This window comes from Amblyraja radiata, chromosome 21, assembly GCF_010909765.2.
Source record: "Amblyraja radiata isolate CabotCenter1 chromosome 21, sAmbRad1.1.pri, whole genome shotgun sequence".
NCBI lineage: Eukaryota > Metazoa > Chordata > Chondrichthyes > Rajiformes > Rajidae > Amblyraja > Amblyraja radiata.
The window spans coordinates 36,459,309-36,485,162 of NC_045976.1; the positions used below are offsets into that span (position 1 = coordinate 36,459,309).

Here is a 25,854-nt window from a genome sequence, read left to right on the forward strand (position 1 = left end):
ATGTCTCACAAGCATTGTTGCCAGATACCCACCTTCTGACCGACATACATTACAAACCCACTGACTCACATGGCTATCTGGACTACATGTCTTCCCACCCTGCCCCCTGTAAAGACTCCATCCCCTACTCCCAATTCCTCCGCCTACGCCGCATCTGTTCCCAGGATGAGACATTTCATACCAGGGCATCGGAAATGTCCTCGTTCTTCAGGGAACGGGGATTCCCCTCCGCCACCATAGATGAGGCTTACACCAGGGTCTCATCCATACCCCGTAACACTGCTCTCTCTCCCCATCCCCGCACACGCAACAAGGGCAGAGTCCCTCTGGTCCTCACCTTTCACCCCACCAGCCGGCAAATACAACACATAATCCTCCGCCATTTCCGCCACCTCCAACGTGACCCCACCACTCGCCACATCTTCCCATCTCCCCCCATGTCTGCCTTCCGCAAAGACCGCTCCCTCCGCAACTCCCTCGTCAATTCTTCCCTTCCCTCCCGCACCACCCCCTCCCCGGGCACTTTCCGTTGCAACCGCAAGAAATGCAACACCTGTCCCTTCACCTCCCCCTCGACTCCATTCAAGGTCCCAAGCAGTCGTTCCAGGTGCGACAAAGGTTCACCTGTATCTCCTCCAACCTCATCTACTGCATCCGCTGCTCTAGATGTCAGCTGATTTACATCGGTGAGACCAAGCGTAGGTTGGGCGACCGTTTCGCCGAACACCTCCGCTCAGTCCGCAATAACCTACCTGACCTCCCGGTGGCTCAGCACTTCAACTCCCCCTCCCATTCCCAATCCGACCTCTCTGTCCTGGGTCTCCTCCATTGCCAGAGTGAGCAACAGCGGAAATTGGAGAAACAGCACCTCATATTCCGTCTGGGGTCCTTGCGCCCTTATGGCATCAACATTGAATTCCCCCAATTTGGCTAGCCCGTGCTGTCTCCTCCCCTTCTTTCACCCTCTAGCTGTCTCCTCCCACCCTCCCATCCGCCCGCCCTCGGGCTCCTCCTCCTCCTCCCTTTTTCCTTCTTTCTTTCCCCACCCCCCATCAGTCTGAAGAAGGGTTTCGGCCCGAAACGTCGCCTATTTCCTTCGCTCCATAGATGCTGCTGCACCCGCTGAGTTTCCCCAGCAATTTTGTGTACCCACCTTTAATAATCTTGATTGAAATGATGGGAAGTGGGAAGACAAGAAAACAAATACAGTAACCTGAAGTGTAATGCTGTCAATTCATCTCAGGAAATCACACTCTCCTTATTGTCAGTTCCTGGCTTACTTTCACATTAACTTGAATGGTGGGCAACACAAATATTTTCAGTATGTTCTGTTTCAGTTATTAAAGTTGTAATTGTATTTTGAAAATATGATTTTTGGAATGCTGTTTTGATTAGGTTGTCTCTGGCTTTCTATATTGATTTTACTGTGGAAAAATCATTCATTTAACAGATTTACATTAAACTGTTGAGCTATTGCAGATTGTATAGGAAAGAACTGCAGATGCCGGTTTAAACCAAAGATAGACATAGAAAGTTGGAGTAACTCAGCGGGTCAGACAGCATCTCTGGAGAAAAGGAATAGGTGACGTTTTGGGTCAAGACCCTTCTTCAGACTGCTTTTGTAGATTGTTGGCTTTCCCCCAAGCCTGAGTTGAATCCATTCAGTGAAAATGTTTCTGGCTAACCTGCTGTCCATTTAGACGGTACAAGTTATATTCTTGTTCAAAGTTTCAAGTTGACACATGTTTTGTTAAAGCAATGGCTATGTACAAGATAAATCATTTAGTGCTTACAATCAACGTTAATTAATACCAATTGATTTCAGAAGAGAAATTGGTTTATCGAAGTTCATGATGGCAAAGTTCCAACAGTTGGCCCTCACAGGCTTTTAGTATTAACAAAAATACTTGTACACTAAAAAATTGATTCAACAGCAGTTCAATATCATTACCACTTTTGTATTATTGGCGAATGTTAATTTAATGTAACGAGAACTGTTTTCATTGATGGTGATTTCACTGATCGCCAGCAAACTTTTTGCCAAAAGCTAAATTTCTGACGCTTAATAGAGCAGAGCACTCCAGGTTTTGAAATCAATATCATGAAATTCATTTGATTCCACGTCTTCTGGAATCCAATTGGAGTAATAGATTGAAACATCTTTGCCAGAGAATGTTTGTAAGTTTTCATCACATGCTCCACTTGCACTGAATACCATTTTTTAGAACAGAAAGTGCGAGAGGAACTCAACGGGTCAGGCAGCATCTGGGAAGGGAATGGATAGGTGATGTTTCATGAGTCACAAACTGTGGAGTCACTCTCCAAATGCAGCCTGATCCACTCTGTTCTTCCAGCACTTTGTCTTTTGCTCAGGGTTCCAGCATCTGCAGTCTCTTGTGTCTATCATCATTTCAAAAATAAACTACAGTAAGGTGGGAAACTACTAATAGTTGTTGCAAAATCACCATTCAAACCCCAATCTAAGTCTTTTTTTTGGATTCAACTATCCACTGTGGGCCAATTATTAAGTTTTTCTTTAATAGTTAAATGTAATGTTTAGTAAGGGAGTAGACATTAAAAAGGAACTTAATTGTAGTTCACACAAGGACTGCATTAAATTGTGATATTTTATAATTTTACCAAGCCAATTGACCTACAAACCTGTACATCTTTGGAGTTGGGGAGGAACCTGGAGCACACGGGGGAAACCCATGCAGGTCATGGGGGAGAACGTACAAACTCCATACAGACAGCACCTGTAGTCAGGATCGAACCCGGGTCTCTGCCGTTGTTGGGCAGCAACTCTACCACTGTGCCACCGTGCCGCCCGGTTCCTTTTACATTGTTATTTTGCTCGTCTCCATTGGGATAGTTCATGTCTCCCTTCATCAATAAATAAAGTTCTGTCATTTTTGCAATTTTGTTGAACACTTGCACCTATATCCGACTATTCTGTGGTATCATTCACAGTATAAAATAGTCTAACATGAGAAATGCAGTCACAGCTGCAATAATTTGAGCAAATTCCTGCTTCAGTTAATATCAGCCTAACACCACCAAATATTATTATTTCAGTTAAGAATTAAATGTCAAAAGGCTACTTTATGGTTCTTTAAAATCAGCCTATATTATTATAGATTTAAATTATAAAGATTTGCACACTAGACTGATTATTCTGTTGAATCAATGAATCGGGCAATGTTTATGAAGTGAAGTCGTTGCAGTTGCTATAGAAACTCCATCCTTGTGAAAATGTTACATTTCCTCATTTCTTGTGCAGTTTTCCAATTCTCCCGTATTGATTTATCTGCACCGTGTAGCATTGCTTTATATTCATAAGTGGCAGTGTTTTCCTATTGTAAATATTTACATAACTTCCAATTTTATCTTTAACAATATTCCAATTGAAGTAAAATGAGGCAGCGGTCGAGGACCTGTTCTGCAAATACCTAATGTTGACTATTGTTAGCAAGGTGTGCCACACTTTTCACCATCCGTTCAGCTGCTGCAGCAAAAAAAAAGATTTTGAGATTAATAAATCTATTGACACAACTGTCAAATGCGCTTTTATGGTGAACCAAGATTTGATTACATTAAACTTAAATGTCATTGTGCATTTTATACCCAGTATTTAGGATTACATTTTCTGCATTGTATTTCAGTCTGCCTGTATGACAACCGTTCGTTATCAGCCTTCTATAGTTCAGCCACAACAAAATACGATCACAATCGAAACCAAGAGAGTCAGGAGTCAACAGTGTCTAATTGTCATATGCATGGGAATTAAACAATTAAATCATTACTTGTTGCAGCTTTACAGGCCCATTAAAGCAATAACAACAAATAAATATACAATAAACAATAATACAATAAATTATGTAATCTTTCAAAATTCAGTTAAATAAGGACGTGTGTAGTTTTTATTCCTCCTCTTCTCTTTCTCCCCACTATCACCCTATTCCTTCAAACCTTTATCCTCCTCCGTGGCCAGCCCTTCTTTGCAAGCCTGTCTGACCCTTCCCAAAACAACATATTTGTACTTGTTCCTCCACCAAAATCATGTTGGGTTTGGACCTTCCAATTTCTCTCTTTCCATCCTATCTGTGTCCTTGCCAGATATAATGAAGATTCATTTTTTTTCTGGGCACTTTCTGATTTTCATTTAACATACTCATCTGCGGACTCTCGCATCTATAGGTCTGGCATAGTTGAAATGAGTACAGTTCTTCCTTTTGAGCCAAATATAGAATTCCAATCTAGGGTTGATGAAGTAACCACTTATAGTTTGGTCACATATACTGTTTCAGTGTGCTGATCAGTCACCATGTGTGTTTAAATTGCACCATTTTTGTTTTATTTTTATGGAATGGCAGCAAGAAAACATTAGGATCTAAATAGGATGCACTGACAGATAGTCATGAGTTCATTTCATGAGTGTTTGTGAGAGAATGATGTTTTCTTACATTTGCTTTTTTTTAACTGACATTTAAAATAACTGGGAGCTGGAGCTCTGTACTGGAGATAACATATGTATCCAAGATGGACAACAGGGCACCAACATCTGAGATAAGAGATGCGTTGCCATCACAAATTAGAATTATTTGCATTTTTATTTGCATTAGTGCACTTTTACTTTCTTAAGAATAACACACCGTTCAGGTGAAGGTGAAAATTGACTTATTCTGTTCCTTGAGCTGTTTTTTATGAAATTATTTATTGTATGTGTCAATCAAATTTAGGCGGTTGAAACGAGCAAAAAGGAAAGTATCATACTATTTGCTTTTAATATCTGGGGCTCTGGATACTTTGTTATCTCAGTCAGGAAACTGACACTGTTATCTCTTTTTCCCCAATTGATGGATGAAGTTTGATTTTTGTTTTGGATAGGAGTGAAAAATGCTATGCACCAACAGATTTAAAACTGCAGTGAAACAAAAGAAATACTGCAGTTGCTGGAAGTTCTGAAATGTTGGTAATACTTGAGGGGAAGGAACGATCTGTACAGAGAGGAACAATTAACATCAACCATGATACCAGTCTAATTCATCCCATCTACCTGCACATGGTCCATATCCCCTCAATTCCCTTTCAGTTCACATGTCTGTTTAAATGCCAATTTAACGTTGTTTTACTTTAGTTTTACTTTAGACTTAAAGAGTGGAAATAGACCCTTCGGCCATCAATCACCCCATTCAATAACACTATCCTACACAGCTTTGTAAGGAAAAGAAAGATAGAAGTAGAGCAAGAGAACAACAAATGTGAAAGAGAGAAATAAAAAATGTCATGCCTTTTAAATTGGCATTGACAGCCGCATGGGAGATCAACAAAAGTGACTCCATGGAGCACAGCAATGTCTCGTATCATGTAGTAAGTACAGTCTGTTGACTGGATGACCATAAAATGGAACCCATCAGGAGCCAGACTGCAATATCTTTTATTAGCTAAAGGTCAGCAGCAGAGTGTCCCTGAAAAAGGAATACATTGCTCACAGCCCAGATCTGGTTGTTCCAACTGTTTTATTCAAGGGCACTCCAGGACTTCATGTTTTGCAGGAATTCAAAGGCTCTTATCCAAAAATAATGCTAATATAATGGTTTTCAAATAAAATCAGCTTGTTTCAAAAGTAAAATAGCGAGTGCATCAATAACAGTCATAAGATTGCTGTAGCTATTTTCTCTGATCAATTGGTAAAAGAAAATCAAAGACCACTCCATTTCCTTTTAAGTTTGTATTCCTTATATTACATAATAGTTCAAAGATCTGTTTATTGTCATGTGTACCAATTACAGTACAGTGAAACTCGAATTACCATACAGCCACACTAAAAAAAAGCAACAAGACACACACAAGTGTTAACATAAACATCCACCAGAGCGGATTCCCCACATTCCTCACTGTGATGGAAAGGAATAAAGTTGTGTGTGATCTTGCATAAGATGTCTGCAATAAAGAATTAGAAAACTTGAGTGCAGGGCCTGAGAACGGAAATCACTGATGTCTGCGCATTACTTTTGATTTACTAATTTCTAAAGACTCTAAATGAGTTTCACCAGGGTATGAGACAACCAAATGTGATTTTAATATTCAAGAAAGGAGAGGGCAGACTAGTTATCCTAACATCACTTGTCAGGGAAATCTGGAGTCCGTTTGTAAGAAAGTTTGTCACCGGCACTTGGAAAACATAATGTGATTAGGCAAAGTCAGCATGATTCTATGGAAAGGAATACTATGTTTGATAAATGTATTAGTGTCTAGAGTTGAGATAATGGATAGTGCATTTATTCTTTTGAAATGCTGTGTAAAGCATTTTGTAAAGATATGGGTTCATGTCGTCTATATACTATTACTAAAACTCACATCTTGTCCTCTTCCGGTTTGCGTTGTTTTTAAATTTGCGCAAAAACAGTACCCTATATCGCTAGGATTTTTATGCCTCCTTACTCACCGTTCTCTTCTGTTCCAAGCGCACCAAGTTTTGTTCCGATCGGTGAAATATTACAAAGTTATTGGTAAGGACGGCGACGCCCCTTCCGGCACCCGCTGTCAATCACCGGCGCCGAGAATAAAGCTGCAGGAGCGGAGTGTGGGTTGTGTTCCGCGGGTGGGGCCTGGCTGTGAGTGCGAAAGGCGCTGGGGACGGCAGCCGCTGAGTGAGTCCGGAGCCGTGTCCTGGAGCCGGTCCGTGCGATCGGGAACCGGTGAGCCCACACACCACACCCCCCCCCCCTCCCCACGCCACACCTCCCCCTCCCCCACGCACCCCCTCCCCCCCCGCACACCCCCCTCCCCACACACCCTCCCCTCTACACGCACCCCCTCCCCAACACACCCCCTCTCCAGCGCACGTCACGTCTCCCCCACACGCCTCACACATACACACACGCACACACATGCACACGCGCACACACACACACACACACACACACATCACTCCCCCCCACACGCACCCCCTCCCCCGCACGCCCCCTCTCCCCCGCACGTCCCCTCTCCCCCACACGCCTCACACATACACACGCACACACACACACACACACAAACACACACACACCCCTCTCCCCCGCACGCCCCCTCTCCCCGCACGTCCCCTCTCCCCCCACACACCTCACACATACACACGCACACGCACACACACACACACACACACACACACACAAACACACACACAAACACACACACACACCCCTCTCCCCCACACGACCCCCTCCCCCACACACACACCTCCACCAGCCCCCGACATACCCCGCCGGAATCCGTCCCCCTCCCCTGGCTGCAGGATGCCCCCCGCCTGATACCGTCACTGCCCCCTGGCTGCAGAACGCGCCCGCCGTTGCGTTGGGGGAACAGGTGTGTGGTGGAATATTGCATTGGGGAATGGGTTGCGTTGGGGGACCAGGCCTCCCATGCGGTCCCACTTAGTCTTATTAAGGATTATATTTTTCATAATGGCTAGAGGTTTGGTTCACTAACGGAGGACACTGATGATTTGGTCATTTTCAGACTGACTGGGTGTAACAAGTGGATGCTACATGATTCACTGCTTGAGCCCCGGCTGTTAACAACCTCGACGTTTCAGGAAATAGATGAGGTGATTACTTGTAATGTTTGCAAGGATGCGGATGATAAAAAGCTGAGGACAATAGACAATAAGTGCAGGAGTAGGCCATTCGGCCCTTCGAGCCAGCACCGTCATTCAATGTGATCATGGTTGATCAACCCCAATCAGTACCCCGTTCCCCTCCTCCCCCCTGACTCTGCTATCTTTAAGAGCCCTATCTAGCTCTCTCTTCAAAGTATCCAGAGAACCGGCCTCCACCGCCCTCTGAGGCAGAGAATTCCACAGACTCACAAATCTCTGTGAGAAAAAGGGTTTCCTCGTCTTCGTTCTAAATGACTTATCCCTTATTCTTAAACTGTGGCCCCTGGTTCTGGACTCCCCCAACATCGACAAATAAGCTGCGAGGACTCAGAACTTTCAAAGGCCTTTGTATCAGTTAAGTGAGTGGTAAGATGGAGTTTAAAGTGGTCAAATGTAAATTACTCATTTAATAAGTTACTCATTTTGTAAGTGCAGAAAAATAAAATATGATTTATGAAATTTATGAAATTATGAACAACTGTGCATTGATGACGAGTTTGGTGTCCTTGTAGCTGGCCTGCAGAGATTTGGTTTCCATGTGTACTGAAAAAATAGGAAGCCCTGTTGGCCATTTCAATGGGAGTATTTAAGAAAGGAAGCCTTGCTCCAGTTGCACAGGGCCACTTGTGGAACACTGAAGTTTCCCATGTGTCGGAAAGGGTCCCCACTCTGTGGAGGCAGTGCAACGCAGGGTTTGCAGATTAATCCAAAAGCTAAATACACACCATTGATCCTGATCCTTCACCTTTGTGACTTTGATGGTTCCGGATGATTCCGGTTCTGGCAGACACAGAGCAGACAGGATCCACATTATTCCTATTCATTCCTAGCCCACTGTTTTACTTTATTTTCCGTAAAGTTATTATGCAGTAATGTAATACATTTACCAGTGGATCAAGTGAGTTTAAAAGGAGCAGGAAATATACAAAGGCTCTGGCCAAAATCCTACCCACATTCCTGACCATGGTATTCCAGAAATTGTGATGAACCAGCAACTGATTTACTTATTATTGTGAAATACCCAGCTCTCACTGCACACCTTGTCCCCAGTCTGGCCCCCTGCCTCAGCCACAATCCGGAGCCCTGGCTCTGTTCACACCTCCCTTGCACCTTTGGGCCTTGGTCCACATTTCATACTGCCAGATCAGCGGTATTTATGAATCTCAATCGGATGCCAGAATATTGAATTTTATTATACTGCAGATGCTGGAAATCAGCCATCATTCTGATCCTTGAGTCCTGCCATGAAAAATTAGATTTGGGAATAGGGCAGCAAGTAAGTTGCGTAAAGGAAAATGAAGGGATACATCCTTGTATGGAGGAATAGGTTCAAAGGGCCTTCTTGTTCATATTTCCATTGTTATACTGCAATTGAAGAGAATGTAAAGAATAGCAGTGCTGAAGACACAAGCGATTGCAGATGCTGGAATCTGGATCTAAAAAACAAACTGCTGGAGGGTGAAGCTACATCTTCAAGGGGAAAGGAATTGTGGACGTCTCAAGTCAAAATCCTGCTTTAGGACATACTGGGTCTCAATCCAAAACGCCTACATTTCCTTCCCACCCACAGATGCTGCTCAACCCCTTAAGTTTCTCCGGCAATTTGCTTAAAGCCAGTACTGAATGTGGGGAGTAATGCAAAACTGGGAGAGATTTCAGGCTTAAGTGTTCAGACTTTGGATAGCTTTGCACACCAGGATCATAATATTGTTCCTAGAGTTTTTGTGCTGCTGACTATGGAACGTTGATGAGAAAACGCTGAATGGGGCAGCGAAGATACCCTGTGAGTCCGAGAAATTATTTTGCATTGGTAACAGACTGTAGTAATAATAATAAATTTTATTTATGGGCGCCTTTCAAGAGTCTCAAGGACACCTTACAAAAATTGAGCATGTAGAGGAAAAACATGTAAGGGGAATGAAATAAATAGTAGAGACATGACTAGTACACAAAGTAAAGACAGAATTCAATACAAAACACAGTATGAGGCAATTAATGCACAGATGAAAAGGGACGGGGACGTGGGGCTAAGGATAGGCAGTAGTAGACGTGGGCAGTGTTAATGGTGAATATTGCTGAGGTTTAGAAACTCAATCAATCAGCACAATGTTTGGTCCAAGCAGCATGTGAGCCCTACCTCTAACATTGAAGTGTGGGCAGAGATATTGCCTGTTGATGGTTACATTTTACCTTGGTGTAAAGAAAGACTCGGGTTTGGTGGGCGCTTTGTTTCGTTGGGATTGCAGGAGACCGTTTCATTTTACCTCAGTTTTTCTTAAAAAAGTTACGCCAGTTTCTTGGTTACAAAACTTGGGCTCTTTGGTGACGATTTTATGCGAAACGTCAGTAAAGGAAGGGAGATTAGGTGAAGAATTGAAATAAGCAGATGCTTCAAAGTCCAGAAATTTCTTATGCTTACAACAGTTGTAATTGTTATGTGGATAATGTTATTTTATAATAATTAAAGCTCAACGCCACAGAATGCAGAGTGTTAATGTGTGTAGGCATGTGAGGGAATGCGCAGGATTTTACCAAAAAGCAGCATAAACACTCCATGAATTAAAACACAATTGTTTAAATCTTGTATTTACTGTGCTATGCCTCAAGGTTAATGGACTCTCTGCATGAGTGTTTGGATCATTACAGATTAATGCAATTAAATGATCTTAGGGCTGAATCAAGGGATATGGGGAAAAAGCCAGAACGGGGTACTGATTTTGGCTGATCAGCCATGATCATATTGAATGCCTGTGCTGGTTCGAAGGGCTGAATGGCCAACTCCTGCATCTATATTCTATGTTTCTATGAACATCATTTAATTAGGTAAGATGCTGAAAATAATATCACCATTTGGCAAAGACATTTCAATGTACCCCATTCCATCACCTTTAACTGCATGCTTCCTAAAGTTGATTCTTGTCTGTATTTGAGGAGAGGGCAAAAATATATGGGGTTGTCTCCTGTCAGTTATCATTCATCTTCTGTGGGACTGCGATATGTGTCTACTGTTTTCAATCTACACTGCAATCTAAAGGTCTAAATTGCATCAGAGGAAAGGTCTGGATGGTCCTGTAATTGCCTGATACAAAATCTAGTGGCAAAGTTTCAATTTGTTGATGCTCTAATTGGCACAGCGGACTGCCGGCTGGCTTAAAAAAATTGAGGGACTGATTGATGGTCAGTCCACAGCCTCGTCTGACCTTTTCACATTTGTGAGCTACCACATTCAGTTGACGAATGCACTTGTACGTATCAGGTCAGACAGTGCATTCCTGTTTTCCTCTAATGAAGGGTGGGGAGAAACAACTGTCCAGTGTGAGGGATTGCAGGTAATCATCGTGTGAGATAATGAAATTACGATTTGCACTAATTCTACTTTTGCGAGTCGTTTTTAAAAATAATTTTATAACATGATTGAAGAATTGATGTGACTTAAAACATAATTTAGAGGAATTCATAAGTTGTCGTCTGCCTTCGTTATTTCAAAACCATTTCCTCGCTCATCTTTTTGCACACATTCTTGATATCTCACCTGAGTGGCAATTTCTCACCACACAAGGTTTTGTCAAATTTGACAAGTTGCCTGACCAAAGAGGTCATCACAGCTAGGCCAGATCCAATGCATACACAAAAATAATTCCAACCAGGGTTACCTGGACAGCAGGTGCGGACTTGTGGACGTTATTAAGTTGAAGCCAATTATTGTGCGTTTCTTCCGTTCCTAGCTGGAATCTAGACTTCAACTGGCTTGCATGATTCAACTACAGGTTCTCTTAATTGGCTGGCCCAAAGTTTAGTATTTAAGACTTTATGGTCTTTCTGTTGGGTACAGTAAAGTGATTTCTCTATTCCTGGCTTAACTTTTCCCAACTACGGTTCAATTTTATGCTACACAGTTGTGGCTTGACAATAAATCTCTGGCATGCTGTAACTGAAGAAAGAATGAAAACTACTCATTTAATATAGATTACAATTATGAAATTATCTTGGAATCAGCCAGTTCAGACTATGTCGAGCCACGTGCCCTGTATATATTATTTTTATTAACTGATTTTGAAGACGACTGCAATTGTCCAGTGTCTTTGATGGAATATTTCTCGACTGCAACTTGATTACTATTAAGAATATATAATGCCTTTTTAAATTGCGTTCCAAGCAGAGCAAATCTCAATATGCAGAGGTAAATTCTGACCGCACTGTAACGTTTAAACTAACATTTTGTCATAATATCTATCACAAACACTAAATCACGCTTTCAAATGGAAGCCAAGAGAAGACTTGGCATAATCCTTTGAATCTAACTCAAGCAAACAATATGGCTCAGAGCATAATGTTTGCATGGGTAATAACAAAATGTACCATTTAACGGGTTTATTTTAAATTCCTGGAAGTAAAATGGCAAAAACGTTTCCTGGTCATTTTCAAATTAAACAAACCTACATTACCTGTAACTTTCTGCTGCACATTTTGGAGAATGCATCAAGGTATTCAATACCCAGAAAGGTTTTTCATGCCACGAATTATTTAGTTTCATCCACCATAGATAACAGAAAGGAGGACTCTGAAGAGCTTGTTGGACAAGGCAAAAGTTTGTATTTTTCATTATCAGACTTGCTTTATTCTCAGTTAGCTCCATGTCTTGGCAGGTGTAATTCAAAGCAGGAAAGGTGAAACACGGCTGCCACTTCCATCCATTATAAATGACTTTCATTTGAACACGTCAAATTGGTTTTCTGTTACAATGAAGATCAAAGGCCATTTTCACTACCACTGCACACAGAATATTTCAGATTCTCCTTTTTAAACAATAGCAGCAGGATTAATGCACAGCAGTCGTGCATCTCTCTTACATCTCTGTCATCTCATGTGGCATTTGGATGACTGTTCATTGCAAGCTTAGTGTGGTTTTTTGGCAAGAGACGTTTCCTTAAAGGGCCTGTCCCACTTGCACGACCTAATCCACGTGTTTAGAAGACCCTAGACGAGTTGAAAAAAATGTCAAGGCCATGTTGACTCGCCAAAGTAAAAAGACCTTCTACAACCTCCTACAACTATGTCTACGACCTACGACCTCCTACGACTATGTCTACGACCTCCTACGACTATGTCTATTACTTCCTACGACTATGTTACCAACCTACGACTATCTACGACTACCATCACGACCTACCTACGAGTAAAAAGTATCAATTTTTCCCATGCCGACTTTTTTTTTACTCGTGGCCATTTTGTATCAGGCTTGAAAAAACGACGCGACCTACTTGAGGCCACGAGTACGCGGAGACCACTCACGAGCATGAGTTACGAAGACCTCCTACGACCGTGGCAACCATGCTGCGAGTATGAGTCAAGGGCAAACTCGGCAGAGGTCGCCAATTAGGTCATGAAAGTGGGACAGGGGCTTAAGGCAGGTAGGTGTTACAAATGGTTCAGAGTGCCTAGATCTTTTTCCATGCTCTCCAGATCTTTGTTGTCACTTCTTGATAAGGGGTCAAATGGAGTGCAGGTTTTCAAATCTTCAGTTAAATGTGTGGTATAGTTCTGTAAATTTTGTTGATCCACATTTTAAACAGTTAATTTAATGATGATTTACAGAAAATGACGAGTTTTAAAACCTTTTAGAGTGGTAGATTTTAAATTGATGCATCGTGGAGTAATTTAGTTTCCAGGTGGACTGTATTCTCAGTGCAGACAGACAATTTCATTTGCACTTGTTCCTTTTTTTCCTGCGATTCGCCTCACAGTTAATTCTAAGTTGATCTCATAATGGTCACAGCACAGAAGGTTATCATTTGCCCTTCTCTTTTGCCTCTGCAACACTATATTCTGAAGAGGGTTCCGACCCAATACATCACCCATTCCTTCTCTCAAGAGATGCTGCCTGTCCCGTGGAGTTGCTCTGGTATTTTGTGCCTATCTTAGGTATAAACCAGAATCTGCAGTTCTTGCCTACAGACGCTATTCAGAGAGTTGTGAATCCATGGAATTCTCTGCCGCAGAAGGCAGTGGAGGCCAATTCACTGGATGTATTCAAGAGAGAGTTAGATTTAGCTCTTGGGGCTAACAGAATCAAGGGATATGGAGAGAATAGACAATAGGTGCAGGAGTAGGCCATTCGGCCCTTCAAGCCAGCACCGCCATTCAATGTGATCATGGCTGATCATCCACAAACAGTACCCCGTTCCTGCCTTCTCCCCATATCCCTTGACTCTGCTATCTTTAAGAGCTCTGTCTAGCTCTCTCTTGAAAGCATCCAGAGAGACAGCCTCCACACTCACAACTCTCTGTGTGAAAAAGGAGGAACGGGGTACTGATTTAGGATGATCAGCCATGATCATATTGAATGGCGGTGCTGGCTCGAAGGGCCGAATGGCCTACTCCTGCACCTATTTTCTATGTTTCTGTGGAAGTAAGCAGTCTCTGTGATAGATGAAATGTATTGTTTAGTATAAGAAGGGCAAGTGAAATGAAGCGGATCCGCCCCCACTCCTACTCCCAGAGCGGGGCCAAGACGACTGGAGATAGACACAAAATGCAAGAGTAACTCAGCGGGACCGGCAGCATCTCTGGAGAGAAGCAATGAGTGACGTTTCGGGTTGAGACCCTTCTTCAGACTGAAGAAGAGTCTCGACCTGAAACATCATCCATTCCTTCTCTCCAGAGATGCTGCTGGTCCCGCTGAGTTACTCCTGCATTTTGTGTCTATCTTCAAATGACGTCACGCGCTCCAGACGGCTGTGCGGATGCATGATGACGCGTGCGACAGTCACTACCGGCCTGTCGCGTAAATGACGGCCAAGTGGGACAGGTCCTTTAGAAAGCAGGTGTTAGCCCTTTCGATCAGTTCTTTGATACTGTGTGTTTTTCACTGTTGCTTATAAAACAAAGATAGGTACAGGTGCACAACCTTTTATCCGAAGATCCAAATAACGAAAACCTCCGAATAGCGGCCATTTTTTCGGTCCTTGAAGAAAGGTCCTTGAAAACGTTCACCGAAGGCGGCCCGCAGAGGTGACAGCGGAACCTCCGGTCGGTCCTCGAAGGAAGGGGAACTAAATCCCCATTCATAAAAGAGAAGGTGAGGGTATATTGCGCGGGAGGGTTAATAATTGACAATATGCTGCTGCCTGCCCGCTGAATTAAAAAGTTCCCACGGTAGACTCACGATATACAGTGTTTCGTGAGTCTTGCGTGGGAACTTTTTAACTCAGCGGGGCAGGCAGCAGCAGATTGTCGCTCGCTTCAGTATCACCCCACCTACACCCCTCTGCTTCCCGGCCATGTGTGTGACCCCTTCCCTCCCTTCTCCAGCTCCCCGCCCATTGCACCGGCGCGGGGGCTTTGCACTGTCTTCACGTCGGCGATTGCAGCAGGACCGTGTCAGGACCAATTGGACACCGACCACCAGGCCCACCGCAAGCACGGAGATCCCAGAGACCCACAGCCAACAGCAGCCCAGCCCAGCCCAGCCCCACTCCAACTACAGAGGAACCTGGGTTGCGGATGACGGGGCGCAGCTCGGGGCGTCGTAGGGGCCCATCGGGGAGCGGCCACTCAAAGCCACGCCGGGAGATGTAGGGCCCTGCCCCGGGTCTTGATGTTGGAGCCCCCGGCGGGCGCTAGCAAGTCCGCGGCAATTTACAGCCGCGCCGGGCGTTGTAAGGCCCCCCTCCAGGTCACTCTCAACCTCTATGATGTTTGCTCTCAACCCCGTAATTCGGGCGGGAGAAGTCGCCGCTGCCGGTGCCCCGCAAAGCAGTCTCCCACCGGAGACCTGCGAGCTCCCGGTGTCACCATCCACCGGAGTCGGGTCGCAGCAGCTCGCCCCCGCAGCTCTCCACGCTCCGAAGCTGGCTAGCTCCACGGAGGTAGGTCCGTAGGTCCACATGCTCCACAGCTCCCACCGCCGCCCACCGACCCCCAGGCCCACTGCAAGCACGGAGATCCCAGAGACCCACAGCCAGCAGCAACTCCAGCCCAGCCCCGCTCCAACTCCAGAGGAACACGTAGGGGCAGAAGCTGATGGTGTGCAAGGTACGTCTTGTTCTTGGGGTGGCGGATGAGGGGGCGCAGCTCGGGCTGTGGGCGAACTGCCACTTGTCGCTGTAGCGGCCAAAGATCATAGAGGAGCTCCTCTATGATCTTTGGTAGCGGCCCATCGGGGAGCGGATTCCTCTGGAGTTGGAGGGGGAGGGGGGTATTGTGCTGTTTGATCGCCCCCTGCTATCCCAGGGACAGGGAGACACAGCGGCTTTTTAGACTGGTGGGCAATCACTTCCAAAGTTCTGCCCACACAGTCAGTACACTTCTCCTACACTGCATTTCATACAGACATTTATTCTGCAAGAAAAAACGACATTGAAGACTCAAACTCGCGATCGAGTAACTGCCAGGATCAAGGCGCAAACTCGCGACCTTGCGGATATGAGCCGAGCACTCTACCATGAGCCAGCCATTAAAATCTACGCTAAAAAATTTCCATTCCGAAGACCGACAAATTCTGAATTACGAAAAGTGTCTGGTCCCAAGGCTTTCGGATAAAAGGTTGTGCACCTGTATATTTAAATGTTAGGTGGCATGCTTGCAGTTGGCTAGCCAGGGGACAGTATGTACATTCAGAAAGTGTGTTAAGTGGCTTATTTGTCTTAAATAAGGTTCATTTCTGAAATAGGTGCAGTTATTGCATTCAATATGTTGTGGCATGCAAATGTGGACTAGAAATATTAGGAGTAAGCGAGTAGAAATCAGAGATTAAATGGTGTGAAAAGAAAGGAATTTGGAACATGGGAGTACTAAATCCATCAAGCAACTATTAAGTATTTATCTTCGCTCAGTGGTGTAGTTGAAAGTATTACAGAATTATGGCAGACAATAAAGAATCATTTAGTTTACCATGAGTGTTGTAATATTAGGGATTCTGTGCAAAATGCTGATTTTTAGTATAATACGATGGAATGAAGCAAAGCATTATCTGCTGAAAGCCAGCAGAATCTAGCTTGATGCTCCTGCTTATTTGAAAGTGGAAATTGTGCAGTGGAAAGGTACTTGCCAACAGGTTTTATGAAGATATGGGGAAACTTTCATCCAATTGTGTTGTCTGGTGGTGCAATTAATTTTTCTTTGTGCTGTTGTCTTGCGTTGCTCTCGAACATAAAAAAGACTTTGTCTGCTGTGCCATACATTACTCTTGGCTCAGTGGATAGCAGGACCAATACCTGTCAAAAAGCAAAGTTAAGGACTTCAGGAAATAAACTCAGCCGATGGTTCAGTGTAATACAAGGATGCAGTGTATTGTGGCAAGCGCCATCTTAGCCTCTCCCCTAGAAACTTGTCCTCTAAACAGAATATAAAAGATCCCACAGCATTATTCAAAGGATAAGCAGCATAAGTTTGTCAAGAATTAGAATATAGAACAGCCCCATTGGCTCATAATATCTGCACCAAACAGGATGGCAAGTTAAACTAGCCTCCTCTGCCTGCATGTGATCCATACTCCATCCAATCAAGATTATGAAATAAATTACATGAAAGTTAGCTGTAGAAATTAATAACAATGGAAAAATCTCAGTTGATCAACTTTATTGTAGTCTCTGAAGATATGAGAGAGCAGCGAAGTTGCATAAGGTAGATCTCCTAAAAAACCTTGGATATGTGGGATATCATAGGGCACCACAGTGATACAGTAGCGGAGTTGCTGCCTCACAGCGCCAAGGATGCAGGTTTAATCCTGGAGTTTGTACCTTCTCTGTGACTGCGAGGATTTTTTTTCCGAGTACTGTTTCCTCCCACATTCCAGAGAATGCAGATTTGTAGGTTAATTGGCTTCTACAAATTGTCTCTAATGTGTAGGATAGAACTGTACATTAGGGACAATTTAGTCTCCACATTACCAGAGTGATCACTGATTGGCGTGTACTCGGCAGGCTGAAGGGGTTGTGTCCACGCTGTATCTCTAGAATAAACCAAAACAAAATCATAAATTAAGGAGTCTGAAGGGTTCCGACCCGAAATGTAACCGATTCCTTTTCTCCAGAGATGCTGCCAGACCCACTGAGTTACTCCGGCATTTAGTGTCTATTTTGGCTATAAACCAGCATCTGCAGTTCCTTCCATAAATTAATGATTTGTTGGATCACTTATTGGCTCCAGAAAGAAGGCAGTTAATTATGTTAAATAGTAGAGTTTGCCGATTAAAATGTTGAGGTCACTGTTCTGCATAATTTGTAATCATAAATTAGATTTTATAACATAACTTCTACATTTGCAGATGACAACAAATTTTACTGGAGGGTGCAGGGTGGTCAATTGACAGGGTAATCAATAATTTTTTTTTTTTAAATCACAAGGAAATGTAAGTAATTCTTTGAAATTATCAAATGTTTGTCAAATAAATGTTATCATCGATGTACAGTAATATATTTGGAAAATAAGCTTTTGACCACAATTATTTGATAAGAATTTAAATGAATTAGAAAAACAAAGATCTGGGAGTACCCAAATTAACTTTGTTTTTAAAAAAAAAGATCAAATTGAAACAAAATGTTGAATTATTCAGTTTGTCAGGCAACATGCATGGGAAAGGCAGAGTTCATGTTTCCATTCAGTCGTCTTTCATCAGTGGTGAGGGGGCGGTGCGGAGCAGGGAGAAACAGATTTAGTAAATGTACAGAGTTTTACTGTGGACTAAAACACCATAATCTTTACTTATGGAGAATATATTTTTTTTTTAATTAGCCCTCCATGAAACACGTTGTTCAACTATGTATGTAACTATGCTTCTAAAGTATAGATACATGAGAAAGGTTTCTATGAATAATTCCAGAAATGCAAGGTTTTAGCTAACAACTTCTGGAAAGGGAAGTTTAAAAGGTCATCAAAGAATGCCTTCACAATTATTTAGATAGAGTAGAAATGGTCCTTTGCTTGCTGGGAAAAGCAAGACAAGAACCCATCAATTGGAATCATACTGAAGAAGGGTCCCGACCTGAAACATTGGCCATTTCTTCCAGCAATGCTGCCTGACCCGCTGAGCTCCTGCATGCTTTGTTCTTCGCTCCAGAGGCTATCAATGTGAGACTGTCACCAAGAAATCGAAGAGGAATTTGAGACGTCCTTTTTAACTAATGGAATGGACTTGCTACCATGGAATTGTGGAATAGTACACTTGTGCTTGAGGGCAGATTGGATAAGCATGTGAGGTCAGATGAGGAAATGTAGAAGGAGGCTTAAACAAATCAAAAAAACATTCACATTATTGAAAATAACCTGGTGCTGAATTCCATCTGATTCTTGTTTACTGTGGCACTCTAGACAATATTTACCTTGCAATTAACACCAATAAAGTTGTTTGTCAATCTTTGCTGTATGAAAATTGATTGTGGACATTTATGACACTGATTATATTTAAAATGTACATCACTGGCTTGTAATAATTGTTTCATGATGTCTTAAATCCTCTTTTTTCTTTTTCTATTTATTCTTTACCTTTCTCTCTTTTATGTATATTTAGTATTAATTATCATGTGGAATTATCAGACCCATTTGTAAGAAAATGTGACCAGAATTTTCTTTGTTCACTCCATATGACACATTGAAAATCAAATGCTTCTACAAGTGGCTTTTTTTTTTGTTGGCTCAGAGGTACATTTTATTTTTCTTCAAGTCGTGATCATGTCCTTTTCAATGCTTTTATTTTGAATGTACATCAATTTTTCAATGTTGGAAAAAACTGTCAATCTCCATCGCTGACATAGGTTGGAACAAACTCTCAATGGTGAACATTACCATGCAAATTGCTGAGTACATTTTCTCTCAAGTCTTGTATCAGATTTGTTTCTTTGTTCATTTTAAGCTACCTTGCATGGATGGTAACTGCAAGGTGCACAAACCTGTAAACACTTCTGATGAAGGATGCAAGAACTGATATCAAAAGGCCCTTTAAGCTGTTATAACTTTAAGCTGCAGAAGCTTTTCCGGTTAACAGTTTGCACACTTGTCTGAATTGCAGGATTTGACTTTATCTGCATCTTTAACTCTAATTATTTTTCTTAACTATTTGTTCATTCAAAGTATTTTTTGTTTTCTTTCCATTTCAGTTGTCAACTTTCTACTGTGTTCCTAATTTGTACATGATATGCATTCCAGATTTATTTTATCTGTTCGAGCGTTAATACTTATGCTTGTGTATATATTTAGTATCCTTCCTGGCTTTGATCTCTTAAACTAAAGCCCATGTGTCTGTTGGAGAGATCAGTCAGCTAAGTGTAAATACAGTTCAATAACCTCCCAAACAAAGATGAAAGTAAGGTACACAAAATTGCTGGGGAAACTCAGCGGGTGCAGCAAGGGCTAGCCAAATTGGGAGAATTCTATGTTAATGCCATAAGGACGCAAGGTCCCCAAATGCCATAAGGACGCAAGGTCCCCAGGTCCCCTTGCTGTCTCCTCCCCTTCCTTAACCCTCTAGCTGTCTCCTCCCACCCTCCCATCCGCCCGCCCTCGGGCTCCTCCTCCTCCTCCCCTTTGCCTTCTTTCTTTCCCCCACCCCCCATCAGTCTGAAGAAGGGTTTCGGCCCGAAACGTCGCCTATTTCCTTCGCTCCATAGATGCTGCTGCACCCGCTGAGTTTCCCCAGCAATTTTGTGTACCTTCGATATTCCAGCATCTGCAGTTCCCTTTTGAACAAAGATGAAAGTAATATGGGAATGTGTGAGCTCCTTCAATAAGGAAAAAAAATGGGAAAGGAGAAACAAGGAACTGCAGATGCTGGTTTACAAAAAAAGACACAAAGTGCTGGCTATGTAGTTATAGGCAGTCGAGGGTAGCGGGGAAGGGGGGGGGGGGGACATATACATGGATAGGAAAGATTTAGGGGGATTTGGGCCAAACGTGGGCAACTGGACTGGCGTAGATGGGGAGTGTTGGTCGGCATGAACGTTAGGCCAAATGGCCTGTGTCCGTGCTACATATTCCTCTCACTCTTGCAAACTAGCCAAAACCCAGGGGTTCAGAGAATAACGAGGATAGACTTCCTTTTCTGTTCAGCCATCGGGTTCCATGAACCAAGATACAGTTAATTGTGCACTTTCTGCAGGTATGCTTATATAGCATCATACCCTTCAGAGATGACTCAAATCACTGTACCTGTAATTAACTACTTCAAAATCTAACCACTTCTGTGGGTTAATGGGCATTTTGTATTTCACAAGATTGCAAGTGTGAAATGCAGGAACAAGACAATATGCTGTCCTGTATTCATCTGTGGGATCTTGGAAAGTGAACAATACGGCAGAGAAACGGGTCCATCCATCGGCCCACAATGCTTGTGTCAAACATGATGCCAAGTTAAACTGATTTTACCTGCCTGTATATAATCCATATCCCTCTATTTGCTGCACTTCCATGTGCCTATCTGGAAGCCTCTTAAATGTCAATATTGTATCTGCCCCTGGTAGTGCATTACAAGCCTCCCCCCCCCCCCCCCCCCCCCCCCCCGACCACTCTCTGTGTAAAAATAAATTCTGCCCCTCACATCTCCATTAAACTTTCCCCTTTTACTTTCTAGTGATGATGAAGAGATTCTGACTGTCTACCCCATCTTTGCCTCTTATAATATTATATACTCTGTCTAGGCTTCCCTCAACCTCCGACATTCCAGAGGAAACAGTCCAAATATATCCAATCTCATTCTCTAGCTGAAACCCTCTAATCCAGGCAGCATTCTGGTAAACTTCCTTTGCACCCTCCCCAAAGACTCCACATCTTTCCTGTAATGGACCAACAAGAATTTCCTACTTTACCAAATTCAATCCTTTTTTTTATCACTTGTCCATAAAGGCTGATCTGACTCACATAATGTATCTTTAAAATCACAGCTACTTTTCAAAACCTTCAAGAAAATGATCACTTGGTGATATACACTGCTGAAGCATGTCTTTTGTTGGCGTGTTTCAGTATGGAGTGTTGTATATTATTTGATGATCCATGGTCAAATACTTCACGGCTGTGAACAGCCACCAAGCTTTGTGAAAATTACAGTTTGCTCTTTACAGAGGTAATATACTCAAACATCATAAGGGAATGCTTTTTAATATAGAGATGATCAAATGCAGATTTGTCAGTATTTATTCATCCCATATTTCATATTCTTTCTGCCAGAGTAAATTACTTCTCGTTTGTTAATCTCCAAGGAACACTTTTGCGATAAAGCAATAAGAAGAGATGATTGCAATGTGCCTGTTTAAAAACCAAGATGTGAATTCCAATATGGACAGGCTAATGAGTCGGTGGACACAAAGACCACGTGGCCTGATGCTGGCACATACAAAAGCAAAGAAAGAACATTAAGTTAGCATCTGATTTTCTGGAAAGTTCTGTAATCTAATTCAGGACTGAATTTGGGAACAGCAATTGACTTTGGCATACTTCAGGAGAGGAAGAGGAAATATCAGAGTTTCTCACTCCTGATTGCTGATGCATTGATCATGATCCACGTTTAGTGCATATTGGTGAGGCCAGAATCTCCCCTAGCTGTGGTACTGCAATGTAATTCTTACTTGGTAATGCAGAAGGGAAATTATTACAAATAATAATTATTACAAATAAAGTTCAATTCAAAGCCACAAGAGTTCTTATTTGATTCATTATCTCCAGAAGCAGAACCAAAACTGGCGGTATATTTAAATAGAAATATGGAAACATATAGATTCGCATATGTAATTTAGTTGCAAGTAACAGAAATGTATTTGAATGTAACTTGTCAGAAGTGATCTCGATAAAGGTAGCTAAGGCAAACCACTATTGAGAACATGACATGGATAGGAATGGTTGAGAAGAAGTTGAGTCAAATGCAAGCAAATGGGACAAGATTAGATAGGCATCTTGTCGGCATGTTCAAGTTGGGCAAAATGGCCAGAGGCTCTGTGTCCGTGCTGTATAATTCTATAACATAAAATGAACCGTGTAACATCCCGAGGATAAAAAGCTATCAACACATATTGGCAGCAACAGCATTATATAAAGCATCTTTAACATAGTGGCTCATATGAGCAGCAAGTGCTGGTGCTAACTCCCAGCTCAAGCGCCCAGGCTTCAATCCTGACCTCTAATGCTGTCTGTGTGAAGTTTGCACGTCCTTCCTATAACTGTGTTGGTTACCTCCACATGCTCTGGTTTCCTCTCATCCATGTTAAGTAAATGCCTTGGAATAATGACATGTTGGCTTTGACTGGCCCAATGTTTTTATTTAAATATATTGCCAAGCAATCGTATTTCTGACTTGCGAACTGTTCAGCTTATGAACCGTTCTCAGGAATCGTTGGTCGGTTGGGGGCGCTGCACTTCAGCTGCCCTGCCAGCAGCGTGTTCGTTATTTCGACTTTTTAGGGGGGGGTTTTTGTGTGTCCAAGTGTTTGTTTTGGTGTCTCTCGGTGTTTCTTATGTGGGGAGTGGTGTGGGGGAAACAGTTTTACGGTTACTTCCTCATGGAGAGGTGACTTTTTCCATGTCGCTTCTCGGCCTCCCCTCTTGCGGCCTAACAGCTTGGATTGGAGCAGCCTTTCCCGGAGTCGGGCCCCGAGCTTCAGCAGCGTGCGCAGCATGGACATTTCCACCGCGGAGCGACGCGAACCCTTGCCGGGAGTCACCAGAAAGGACTGCTCCAATTGCTGGCCTGGTGACTTTGGCATCATTCGGCTGTGGTCTGCAGAGCTTCTAGCTGCGGGCGTGGCGTAGACTTACCATCTGGAGTCTGGGAACCCTTGCCGAGGATTGTCGGAAAAGTGCTCCAACCGCCGGCCTGCGGCCTATAACATCGTGAAGCCGTGGTCTCCGGTAGGAAGCGGCCGATTCGGGACCTCCAATCCGCGGAGTGTCCGTCCATCCCGAGTTTCGAGCATCCCGACTTGAGGGCCGCGACTGTGGAGGGTTCATGGCCCCAACCACGGATGAACAAAGGAGGAGGACTGACTGAATGTTATTGCCTTCCACCGCAGTGAAGAATGTTGATTTCACTGTGGTGGATGTTCATGTTATATTCTATTGTGTATTGTGCTCATTTTGATTGTGTGGCTGCATGGTAAATCAAATTCCACTGTACCTGAATTGGTGTATGTGGTGATAAATGTTTGATTGATTGATTGATTATACCTTTAATAATCCTTTACAGGAAATTACAGTGCCACGACAGCTTCAAGACAGACATAACACCACACATTTCCTCAAATGGCTTCCATATTTAACAAGTTAAAATACAAGTTAAAATACAATTAATTAAAAAAAAGTGCAGTTATTTATGCGCATTGTATAACCTTATAGCAGCTGGTAAATAGGACTTCCTATGTCTCTCAGTTTTGCACATTGGTGCAATCAGTCTCTGACTGAAGATGCTGCTCTTGATCACCTTCAGGGCATGGAGTGGGTGAGTGGGGTTGGTCATTATTGAACCCAGTTTGTTCAGAGTTCTGGCCTCTGCCACCTGCTGGACCGTTCGTTGCTCAGCCCCGACCACTGAGCCGGCCTTCCTGATCAGCTTGTCCAGTCTGTTTTTGTCCGCTATGCGGGCACCATCTCCCCAACAGGCCACAGCAAAAAACAGAGCACTGGCCACCACTGAATGGTAGACACTGCACAGTAGGGGTTGGCAGATGTTAAATGACCTCAGCCTCCTTAAAAAATACAGTCGGCTTTGTCCCTTCCTGTACACCGCCTCCATATGACACTTCCAGTCCAGCTCACTGTCAAGCTGCACCCCAAGGTACCTGTGGTTAGCGACTACCTCCACCTCAGTGCCCTTAATGGTGATTGGTGTTGCTTGAGTCCTCCTGAAGTCCACAACTATCTCCTTGGTTTTTTTGGTGTTAAGATGGAGGTTATTGTGTGCACTCCACTCCACAAAGTTACTTATTATGTCTCTATACTCCTCCTCATTGCCCCCTTTAATGAGGCCGACAACAGTTGTGTCATCCGAAAACTTCTGCAAAAAGCAGCTGTGAACTTGAACTTGAACGGAGGACTGTTGTAACCTGGAGAGGACCTGAACGTGTTTTATGATTTTCCTTGCTATTCTGTACTTAAGAATTGGATGAAGACAACAGAGTAATATTGTCTGTTGCACTGATGAATGGAAGTAGATCACTTGAGGACATTATAGCAAAGACAGTATTTTGATAACGGCTGTCCCAATTGATTAGGAAACCTCGAGGAAATATGTAAATGGATAGGCTATGCTGCATACACTTCATAAATCTTGCTGGAAACAATATGATTCTCCTATCCACTAGTAACACCTGCTGCTCCCAGCACGAACGAAAGTTAAAACTACTCCCTGCTCCTTTTCCCCCAATTAATAGAACTGATATGCATATTTTGTCTACACTCTATAATATGGCAGTCTTTGAGAAGTGTGGCATGTGATCTTTGTAAAAGTACTACATGCTTATAGGCTTAATGTAGCACATCGGGTATTAATGTTGATATTTCTACCTCATGATTTTATGAGGACATTAATCATTTTATTCATCATTATTTCCTCTGAGAGGAATGCATTACCTTTCATTGTTCTGATAGTGACGGTTGTGATCCTTTTGGGACTTTAGATGTGCTTGCACTGATTACTCACACATTCTGACATGTTTAGGATTTCTCAGTTGCCGCATCCATGGTGTGAATTTCCCCGTTCTTGTGTGCAGATGCTTTGTTTTTCAAGCGAGACACATCACTACACAGCAAGACATGCCACTGCAGCCTTTTAAGTGCCATGTCCTCTCATTTGTAGTGAGGGATGTTACGTTGCCCAAGGTTGTTCTCTGTGGCATCTGCAGGAGTCTTTACTCTTTGCTAAACTGGGCTTTGTAGTATTGGGAGCGCAGAAAAACTATCAATGACCATGGGATGTAGAAATACTTTACAATTTTATTTTGCAGAGGCCACAAATCCTACACACACTTGAAGGGCTTTTTGTTACATTGATGTGCTATGCAGTTGTTAAATTGTAGAGTTAAATTATTAAAATGTGAATCAAATGCAGATATTACAGTTGAAAGTGCAGGTTTTGAGAGGGTATGCTTCATGAAAACTCTTATTTTTAAGCCTGAGAAATCTGTATGATGGAGGGAAAAATAGAGGCTGTGTTTTAATATAGAAAATTACTATTGGATGATTCTTTGTGATTAAATGCTATCTGACGCACAAAATCTACAACTTTACACTATAAACTT

General features: G+C 42.9%; 1 protein-coding gene and 1 long non-coding RNA gene across 2 annotated transcripts in view; one reads left to right on the forward strand and one right to left on the reverse strand.

Moving 5' to 3' along the window:
- Nucleotides 1-25,854, forward strand: part of chchd3 (coiled-coil-helix-coiled-coil-helix domain containing 3) — a 224,566-nt gene that overhangs the window by 109,131 nt on the left and 89,581 nt on the right. The gene's annotated exons all lie outside the window — the stretch shown is intronic.
- On the reverse strand, nt 3,105-12,282 carry LOC116985354. Its single transcript, XR_004415251.1, has 2 exons — nt 12,085-12,282; nt 3,105-3,505 (listed from the first exon to the last, which is right to left on the reverse strand). It is a non-coding gene; the product is annotated as an uncharacterized LOC116985354 (long non-coding RNA).